The sequence below is a fragment of the Petromyzon marinus genome (genome assembly GCF_048934315.1).
Source record: "Petromyzon marinus isolate PM22_M1 ecotype Great Lakes invasive population chromosome 68 unlocalized genomic scaffold, UKy_Petmar_22M1.pri1.0 chr68_unloc.4, whole genome shotgun sequence".
Lineage (NCBI taxonomy): Eukaryota > Metazoa > Chordata > Hyperoartia > Petromyzontiformes > Petromyzontidae > Petromyzon > Petromyzon marinus.
Genome location: NW_027422600.1, coordinates 96,791 through 107,242, shown reverse-complemented (window position 1 = coordinate 107,242; position 10,452 = coordinate 96,791).

Below are 10,452 nucleotides of genomic sequence, written 5' to 3'. Positions count from 1 at the left end.
ATATATAGTGTACAGTACTACACACACAGAAGTGTGTATATAGTGTACAGTACTACACAGAGACACACAGGAGTGTGTGTATAGTGTACAGTACTACAGAAAGACACAGGAGTGTATATATAGTGTACAGTACTACACACACAGAAGTGTGTATATAGTGTACAGTACTACACACACAGGAGTGTATATATAGTGTACAGTACTACACAGAGACACACAGAAGTGTATATAGTGTTCAGTACTACACAAACAGGAGTGTATATATAGTGTACAGTACTACACAGAGACACACAGGAGTGTGTATAGTGTACAGTTCTACAGAAAGACACACAGGAGTGTATATATAGTGTACAGTACTACACAGAGACACACAGAAGTGTATATAGTGTACAGTACTACACAGAGACACAGAACTCTATATATAGTGTAGAGTACTACACAGAGAAACACAGTATATATAGTGTACAGTACTACACACAGAAGTGTATATATAGTGTACAGTACTACACAGAGACACACAGAAGTGTATATAGTGTTCAGTACTACACAAACAGGAGTGTATATATAGTGTACAGTACTACACAGAGACACACAGGAGTGTGTATAGTGTACAGTACTACAGAAAGACACAGGAGTGTATATATAGTGTACAGTACTACACACACAAGTGTATATATAGTGTACAGTACTACACACACAGAAGTGTATATATAGTGTACAGTACTACACAGAGACACACAGAAGTGTATATAGTGTTCAGTACTACACAAACAGGAGTGTATATATAGTCCCGGGAGTAGGAGAGTCAGCCATCCGAGACGTCCGTGAGACGTACTCCAGCATCGGCAGGCTCGTCGCCTCATTCCCTCACAGCGGTCAGTACATCGGGGAGAGAGGCGTAAGTTCAGCCGTTTTACATCCAGGATAGAGAGCGGGGCGAGCGGTAGGGGAAATCGACTCGTAGACCTCCGAGGGATAGGTTAGCGTCCACTGACCGTACCATCACAGGTAAATAAAATTCGCTAGTGGGGGGAAAAACAACTGTGTTGCGTGGTCTTTTGGGAGCGTGAAGTGGAGGGCAGTGTGCGCTGGGTGTCTACGTGTATGCGCGGCTGTGCACCTCGAGACGAAGCGGGTGGTGTTTACGTGCCCGCACGATTGCCCACCATAGTGCTTAGCGATCGCGTACCTGGGTGGCGGTGCCACGGTCACGCACCCGCACACGGGTCTGGTCGCGAGATCATCAAACAGTCGCGCGTATTCGCGCGACTGTTTGATGAGCGGGACCTTTAACTCAGAGCCAAGCGAGCGTCCCCAATCAGCGGCGCCCGCACGGCAGAAAGCCCGCCCGTCCCCCGGCTCCAACCCCTTCGTGTGCGATTGGTCTGTTTACGGGCAGAGGGTAGGGGCGTGTTTGTTATTGTCGGCACACGTGGAGCGCGGGTGGGAGGGAAACACGCGCCGCGCCTGTTTGTTTACGGGCGGGACGGAGATTTACTGGTGAGCGCGCTTACAGCCCCACCCCGCCTTTGCACAGTGTAACGCATCGCAAGCGCGGAGCGTACGAGCCGCTAATTAAACTATGCAAACGCGGTCTACATCCCAGAGGTACAGGGGGGCGAGACGTTAGGGGTCGTTAGTCTGGACCTGACGGAGCAGCCGGGGGGTAGCGGTGTGAGTGGAACGGGGGAGTCGGTGAGCAGCGGCCCCGACAATTCAGTGATGGCGGGGGACGGTAGCCCCCACAATACACAGAGACACACAGAAGTGTATATATAGTGTACAGTACTACACAGAGACACAGAAGTGTATATAGTGTTCAGTACTACACAAACAGGAGTGTATATATAGTGTACAGTACTACACAGAGACACACAGGAGTGTATGTATAGTGTACAGTACTACAGAAAGACACAGGAGTGTATATATAGTGTACAGTACTACACACACAGAAGTGTGTATATAGTGTACAGTACTACACACACAGAAGTGTATATAGTGTACAGTACTACACACACAGAAGTGTATATATAGTGTACAGTACTACACAGAGACACACAGAAGTGTATATAGTGTTCAGTACTACACAAACAGGAGTGTATATATAGTGTACAGTACTACACAGAGACATACAGGAGTGTATATAGTGTTCAGTACTACACAAACAGAAGTGTATATATAGTGTGCAGTACTACACAGAGACACACAGAAGTGTATATAGTGTACAGTACTACACACACAGAAGTGTATATATAGTGTACAGTACTACACACACAGAAGTGTATATATAGTGTACAGTACTACACACACAGGAGTGTATATAGTGTACAGTACTACAGAGAGACACACAGGAGTGTATATATAGTGTACAGTACTACACAGAGACACACAGGAGTGTGTATATAGTGTACAGTACTACAGAAAGACACACAGGAGTGTATATATAGTGTACAGTACTACACAGAGACACACAGAAGTGTATATAGTGTACAGTACTACACAGAGACACAGAAGTCTATATATAGTGTAGAGTACTACACAGAGAAACACAGTATATATAGTGTACAGTACTACACACAGAAGTGTATATATAGTGTACAGTACTACACAGAGACACACAGAAGTGTATATAGTGTTCAGTACTACACAAACAGGAGTGTATATATAGTGTACAGTACTACACAGAGACACACAGGAGTGTGTATAGTGTACAGTACTACAGAAAGACACAGGAGTGTATATATAGTGTACAGTACTACACACACAGAAGTGTATATATAGTGTACAGTACTACACACACAGAAGTGTATATATAGTGTACAGTACTACACAGAGACACACAGAAGTGTATATAGTGTTCAGTACTACACAAACAGGAGTGTATATATAGTATACAGTACTACACAGACACACAGGAGTGTATATATAGTGTACAGTACTACACACACAGGAGTGTGTATATAGTGTACAGTACTACACAGAGACACACAGAAGTGTATATAGTGTTCAGTACTACACAAACAGGAGTGTATATATAGTGTACAGTACTACACAGAGACACACAGGAGTGTGTATAGTGTACAGTTCTACAGAAAGACACACAGGAGTGTATATATAGTGTACAGTACTACACACACAGGAGTGTGTATATAGTGTACAGTGCTACACAGAGACACACAGAAGTGTATATATAGTGTACAGTACTACACAGAGACACACAGGAGTGTATATATAATATCAGCGACCTGATATTAAAGTTGCATGGTCGCGGCAAGGGCCATCGAACCACCGCGAGTGGAGCCTCACACATGCACGGGTCAGTGGACTGGTAGCGGGAGAACAGAGAGCGGACGTCGGTGAGATCACTGCGGCGACGTCATCTGAGCTGGGATCCGGACATCGAAAGGGCGGGAGAATCCGAGCCCCTGATTGGACGGGAGCCCAAGGGTCGGAAAGAGCAAATATTCCTTTGTTGTAGGTAGGATAAAAAGGGGGGGGGGGGGGATCGGGATAGCAAGGGGGTTCTTCTGGTTCAAGATCATCGCGGTCCCGGGAGTAGGAGAGTCAGCCATCCGAGACGTCCGTGAGACGTACTCCAGCATCGGCAGGCTCGTCGCCTCATTCCCTCACAGCGGTCAGTACATCGGGGAGAAGTAAGTACGAGTGAGAGAGGCGTAAGTTCAGCCGTTTTACATCCAGGATAGAGAGCGGGGCGAGCGGTAGGGGAAATCGACTCGTAGACCTCCGAGGGATAGGTTAGCGTCCACTGACCGTACCATCACAGGTAAATAAAATTCGCTAGTGGGGGGAAAAACAACTGTGTTGCGTGGTCTTTTGGGAGCGTGAAGTGGAGGGCAGTGTGCGCTGGGTGTCTACGTGTATGCGCGGCTGTGCACCTCGAGACGAAGCGGGTGGTGTTTACGTGCCCGCACGATTGCCCACCATAGTGCTTAGCGATCGCGTACCTGGGTGGCGGTGCCACGGTCACGCACCCGCACACGGGTCTGGTCGCGAGATCATCAAACAGTCGCGCGTATTCGCGCGACTGTTTGATGAGCGGGACCTTTAACTCAGAGCCAAGCGAGCGTCCCCAATCAGCGGCGCCCGCACGGCAGAAAGCCCGCCCGTCCCCCGGCTCCAACCCCTTCGTGTGCGATTGGTCTGTTTACGGGCAGAGGGTAGGGGCGTGTTTGTTATTGTCGGCACACGTGGAGCGCGGGTGGGAGGGAAACACGCGCCGCGCCTGTTTGTTTACGGGCGGGACGGAGATTTACTGGTGAGCGCGCTTACAGCCCCACCCCGCCTTTGCACAGTGTAACGCATCGCAAGCGCGGAGCGTACGAGCCGCTAATTAAACTATGCAAACGCGGTCTACATCCCAGAGGTACAGGGGGGCGAGACGTTAGGGGTCGTTAGTCTGGACCTGACGGAGCAGCCGGGGGGTAGCGGTGTGAGTGGAACGGGGGAGTCGGTGAGCAGCGGCCCCGACAATTCAGTGATGGCGGGGGACGGTAGCCCCCACAATACACAGAGACACACAGAAGTGTATATATAGTGTACAGTACTACACAGAGACACACAGAAGTGTATATAGTGTTCAGTACTACACAAACAGGAGTGTATATATAGTGTACAGTACTACACAGAGACACACAGGAGTGTATGTATAGTGTACAGTACTACAGAAAGACACAGGAGTGTATATATAGTGTACAGTACTACACACACAGAAGTGTGTATATAGTGTACAGTACTACACACACAGAAGTGTATATATAGTGTACAGTACTACACAGAGACACACAGAAGTGTATATAGTGTTCAGTACTACACAAACAGGAGTGTATATATAGTATACAGTACTACACAGACACACAGGAGTGTATATATAGTGTACAGTACTACACACACAGGAGTGTGTATATAGTGTACAGTACTACACAGAGACACACAGAAGTGTATATAGTGTTCAGTACTACACAAACAGGAGTGTATATATAGTGTACAGTACTACACAGAGACACACAGGAGTGTGTATAGTGTACAGTTCTACAGAAAGACACACAGGAGTGTATATATAGTGTACAGTACTACACACACAGGAGTGTGTATATAGTGTACAGTACTACACAGAGACACACAGAAGTGTATATATAGTGTACAGTACTACACAGAGACACACAGGAGTGTATATATAATATCAGCGACCTGATATTAAAGTTGCATGGTCGCGGCAAGGGCCATCGAACCACCGCGAGTGGAGCCTCACACATGCACGGGTCAGTGGACTGGTAGCGGGAGAACAGAGAGCGGACGTCGGTGAGATCACTGCGGCGACGTCATCTGAGCTGGGATCCGGACATCGAAAGGGCGGGAGAATCCGAGCCCCTGATTGGACGGGAGCCCAAGGGTCGGAAAGAGCAAATATTCCTTTGTTGTAGGTAGGATAAAAAGGGGGGGGGGGGATCGGGATAGCAAGGGGGTTCTTCTGGTTCAAGATCATCGCGGTCCCGGGAGTAGGAGAGTCAGCCATCCGAGACGTCCGTGAGACGTACTCCAGCATCGGCAGGCTCGTCGCCTCATTCCCTCACAGCGGTCAGTACATCGGGGAGAGAGGCGTAAGTTCAGCCGTTTTACATCCAGGATAGAGAGCGGGGCGAGCGGTAGGGGAAATCGACTCGTAGACCTCCGAGGGATAGGTTAGCGTCCACTGACCGTACCATCACAGGTAAATAAAATTCGCTAGTGGGGGGAAAAACAACTGTGTTGCGTGGTCTTTTGGGAGCGTGAAGTGGAGGGCAGTGTGCGCTGGGTGTCTACGTGTATGCGCGGCTGTGCACCTCGAGACGAAGCGGGTGGTGTTTACGTGCCCGCACGATTGCCCACCATAGTGCTTAGCGATCGCGTACCTGGGTGGCGGTGCCACGGTCACGCACCCGCACACGGGTCTGGTCGCGAGATCATCAAACAGTCGCGCGTATTCGCGCGACTGTTTGATGAGCGGGACCTTTAACTCAGAGCCAAGCGAGCGTCCCCAATCAGCGGCGCCCGCACGGCAGAAAGCCCGCCCGTCCCCCGGCTCCAACCCCTTCGTGTGCGATTGGTCTGTTTACGGGCAGAGGGTAGGGGCGTGTTTGTTATTGTCGGCACACGTGGAGCGCGGGTGGGAGGGAAACACGCGCCGCGCCTGTTTGTTTACGGGCGGGACGGAGATTTACTGGTGAGCGCGCTTACAGCCCCACCCCGCCTTTGCACAGTGTAACGCATCGCAAGCGCGGAGCGTACGAGCCGCTAATTAAACTATGCAAACGCGGTCTACATCCCAGAGGTACAGGGGGGCGAGACGTTAGGGGTCGTTAGTCTGGACCTGACGGAGCAGCCGGGGGGTAGCGGTGTGAGTGGAACGGGGGAGTCGGCGAGCAGCGGCCCCGACAATTCAGTGATGGCGGGGGACGGTAGCCCCCACACTACACAGAGACACACATAAGTGTATATATAGTGTACAGTACTACACAGAGACACACACAAGTGTATATATAGTGTACAGTACTACACACACAGAAGTGTATATATAGTGTACAGTACTACACAGAGACACACAGGAGTGTATATATAATATCAGCGACCTGATATTAAAGTTGCATGGTCGCGGCAAGGGCCATCGAACCACCACGAGTGGAGCCTCACACATGCACGGGTCTGTGGACTGGTAGCGGGAGAACAGAGAGCGGACGTCGGTGAGATCACTGCGGCGACGTCATCTGTTTGCCCAATACGCATCTAGTGGGCAAACAGACACTGCCGCACACTATTGTTCCAGGGCATTTCGTAAATTGCATAATCTTTCCAAATGAATTCATTGAAAACTACTTTTGCCTTAGGCACATGTTTCTTTATTGCTGTTCGTATGAATATTGTCACATTAATTTTTAAGGAATTTTTCCTATCGCTGTGTATGGTCGCTTTACTCTGAGGAATTAGCCGATTGTTCCGTTACCCAGCTTAACAAACGTAACCAATGAGGGGTAAATGTATGGATCAATGAGGAGGACATCTCCAGGAGTACTGTGTTGACATTCCTAGCATAAGAGTTCGCATATTATAGTGTTATGTTTGTTTTACATATTTAAGTTGCTTAACATAGAAGAGTCTGATGTACATGGCGTAGCTCTCCTTCCTGCGGTGGTGTCGCTTCTTGCCATCCTTGCGCGTCGCCTTGGTAACGGCGCCTTCATAAGTTAATGAGTAATAATATTAATTATAATAATTGTTTGCTGTGGTAAGATATAACATAATCAGTAAAAGTTAAAGCGAGAAACATTGTATTATCACGATTGATAATACACCCTAGACAACGAAGCCTAGCTTAAATAGTATTATTGTTAGGGTCGCCGGCCCCCGGGATCTCCCCTGCCTGCGACCCTGTCCGCGAAGTACCGACGCTCCCAGACTCTCCACTAGTGTGGGAGTTGCCGCCGCCGCACTCCTCCCCTGGCGGGGAAAGGTCGTCGCGCTCCTGTTCCCCCCCCTGTGCCGTCCCCCCCCGAGTCCGGGTCTCCTGCCGGTGGGGCATCACACTCGACCTCCCTGGGACCCGCTAGCGCTTCGCCGGCACCCAAACGCGACGCTCCCCGCCCGCGCAGTCCCACGCACCAATCACACGCGGGTAACAGGGGGTCAAAGGTCGGAGGGTAAGCGACGTCGTTCGTGCTCACTCCGACGCTTGGGGGGATTGGTTTAAACGGGTTTAAAGGGCTATGCGATGGGCATGCGTGCGAGACGGGTATCCGCTCGCAACGCAGGAGTCCGCAGCCGACGGTTCGTAGCGCACACAATCCACGCGGCGCCGCTCCACACACGCGGCGACCACCGAGAACAGCAAGCGAACCCACGCTTCCACTCTCTTTCCACACCCTCGCAAAAAAAAACCACCACACCAGTCTGTTATGTAACGACCACCGCGACAGCAAGCGCACCCACGCTTCCGCAAAATCCACACCAGTCCGTTATGTAACCGCCGACGATTTATTCCACCGCATCGGCGAGCCCTTATTTAACCGAGTCAGTCGGGATCAGCGGGGCAGGACCGATCTATCTCTCGATAGTCGGCACTACACTCTACCTGTCCTTCTCCCCTTTACCCTCTCCGGTTTTGCTCTTAAGCTAAGTCCCAACTCCCTCTCTCTCTCTCTTACGCACGGTTCGTCGTCACTGCCGTCTGGTCCTCGCGGCGCGTCGATACGTCCCACGGACGTTCGCACGGCTGGACTCGGGAGTTGACGGGCCTGGGGTTGACTCGAGTAGCCAGAGAACCTTTTTCCTTCGCCCTGACCCGCTTTATTCTTTCTACATCAAAGGAGCTACCTGGTGCCGACTCGCGGGCCAATCAGCTCGCTGGGATCACCCGCCAATCGGTAGGCCCATCTGTATCCCAGCATCCCCCGGGCCGTTGCTTTCAGCGACGTCCGCATCTAAATTTACCTGCTCAGCGACCCTCCAGCCAGAGGGCGACCCTGCTTTCCCGCCGCTCGTGGCCCTGCCCTCCTACCTGCCTGCTGACCCGTGTGTGTTGTGTGTGCTGTCTACCCGCGGTGGCTCGGCAGCCCCGTCGTGACCATGTAATTACAACCAAAGTCACGGCGCCGCGGTGGGTGTTAGCGTCGGGGGAGACCGTCCAATTCCCTGGCTGCAGGAAACCGTGAAGATTATCCCTTTACGAGGGCTTCTGGGTGAAAACCTGTCGGCCAGGGTGTCTCCCCACGCGCTCTAATGGTGGGGGGGAGTGCGTGCGTGTGTGTTCCGGTGGGGGGGGGGGTGGGGAGGTGGTGGGGTGGAGCAATGTCGGCCTCGCCGCTCGGAGCGGCGAGATCGCAGGTGGGCCACCCGCCGATCGGCTCCGTGGCGGCGGCATCACATAGCCCCCCGAGGTGCCAGTCCCCGTCCCGGGTTGACTGGAGCACCTCGCCTGGGCCGCGCCCACGAGGTAGCGCTGCGGGGTCCGGGGGATCCGCCCGGATCTCGTGGCTGGCCTCGGGGGAGGTGGCTCCGTCCTCGGGGTTTCCTGCAGCGGTCTCCTTCTCCACTCCAGTGGCTCCTCCGATCCCTCGGCACCTGGGGGCTGGGGGACAAACTCCGCGGCAGCGGGGTTTAAGGGGCGGCGTCCCCGCCGTCCTCTGGCGGGGCCGGGACGCCTCGGGGCTGGGGGCACGGCGGGGCCCATGTAGTGCGCGAGGCCCCCGAGCACGGGTGGCGCAGGGGCACCGGGATTTCGCGGTACTCGGGCAGCGAGGTTCTCCCCCGCCGGGGCTGCCCTCCATGGTTTTAAGCGGCGGACGTTAACCACCGTTTCTCGGCCCCTCTCTCCACCCTGGATTAGTACCGTCCAGGGAGAGATCTGCCGTACCACGGTCCAGGGTCCCCGCCAGTAGGTGGTCAGCTTCCCCACCTGTCCGGCCCCGACGCGAGGGGTGTGTAGCCACACCTTGGTACCTGTCAAGAAAAGGGGGGGCTCCACGCGGGGTCGGGTGCTCTGTTCCTGTCGCCGATGCGCGGCCTCCCCTTGCGGGTAGGCCCGGTCCCGGACCCCTCGTAGGGTCTCCATCAGATGTTCCACGGGGCGACTTCCTTCCTCCGTTTGGGGTGGAGGAATGCCGAACAGCAAGTCTGCGGGTAGACGAGACTCACGACCAAACATCATTAGGAACGGGGTTTGGCCCGTCGATGTGTGCACCGTGGTGGCGTAGGCGAACAGGGCGTAGGGGAGGTGTTCGTCCCAATCCCGTTGGTTTGCGGCCGCCATATGCTTGAGCTTTCCGGCCAGAGTCTGATTCATACGTTCAACCATACCGTTCGCCTGGGGGTGGTACGCCGTGGTTCGGTCTTTCTGGATCCCGAACTCCCGGCACAGCGCCTGAAACAACTCGGCCTCGAACTCGCTACCCTGGTCGGTAAGGACTCGCTCCGGGATCCCGTGCTTAAGTACATAGTGCTCCACGAACGCCCGGGCTACTACCAGGGCCGTTTTATCGGGGATGGCCACCGCCACGGGGTAGCGGGTGAAGTATTCCACCGCTACGAGGATATAGCGGTTGCCCCGGTGGGATCGTGGGAATGGCCCCTGGAGATCGATGCCGACCAGCTGGTTAGTCCGACTGACGCGGAACGGCCTTAGGGGTACTTGGTATCGTGCCGGTTTCGGCCCGCACTGCTGACAAGCGCGGCAGCCCTGTACCCAGGCGGCCACATCTTGCGTCAATTTGGGCCAGAGATACTGGCGACGCAGAGTCTCCCGAGTGCGCCGTTCCCCGTCATGGCCCCCGAGCGGGTGGTCGTGTACCAGCCGTAGCAGCTGGGGTCGCACCTGTTCGGGAACACAGATGCACCCCGGCTGGCCGGCCTCGGTTAACTCCCGTACCACCCCGTTCTGCACACACAACCGGGCATACAAACCGC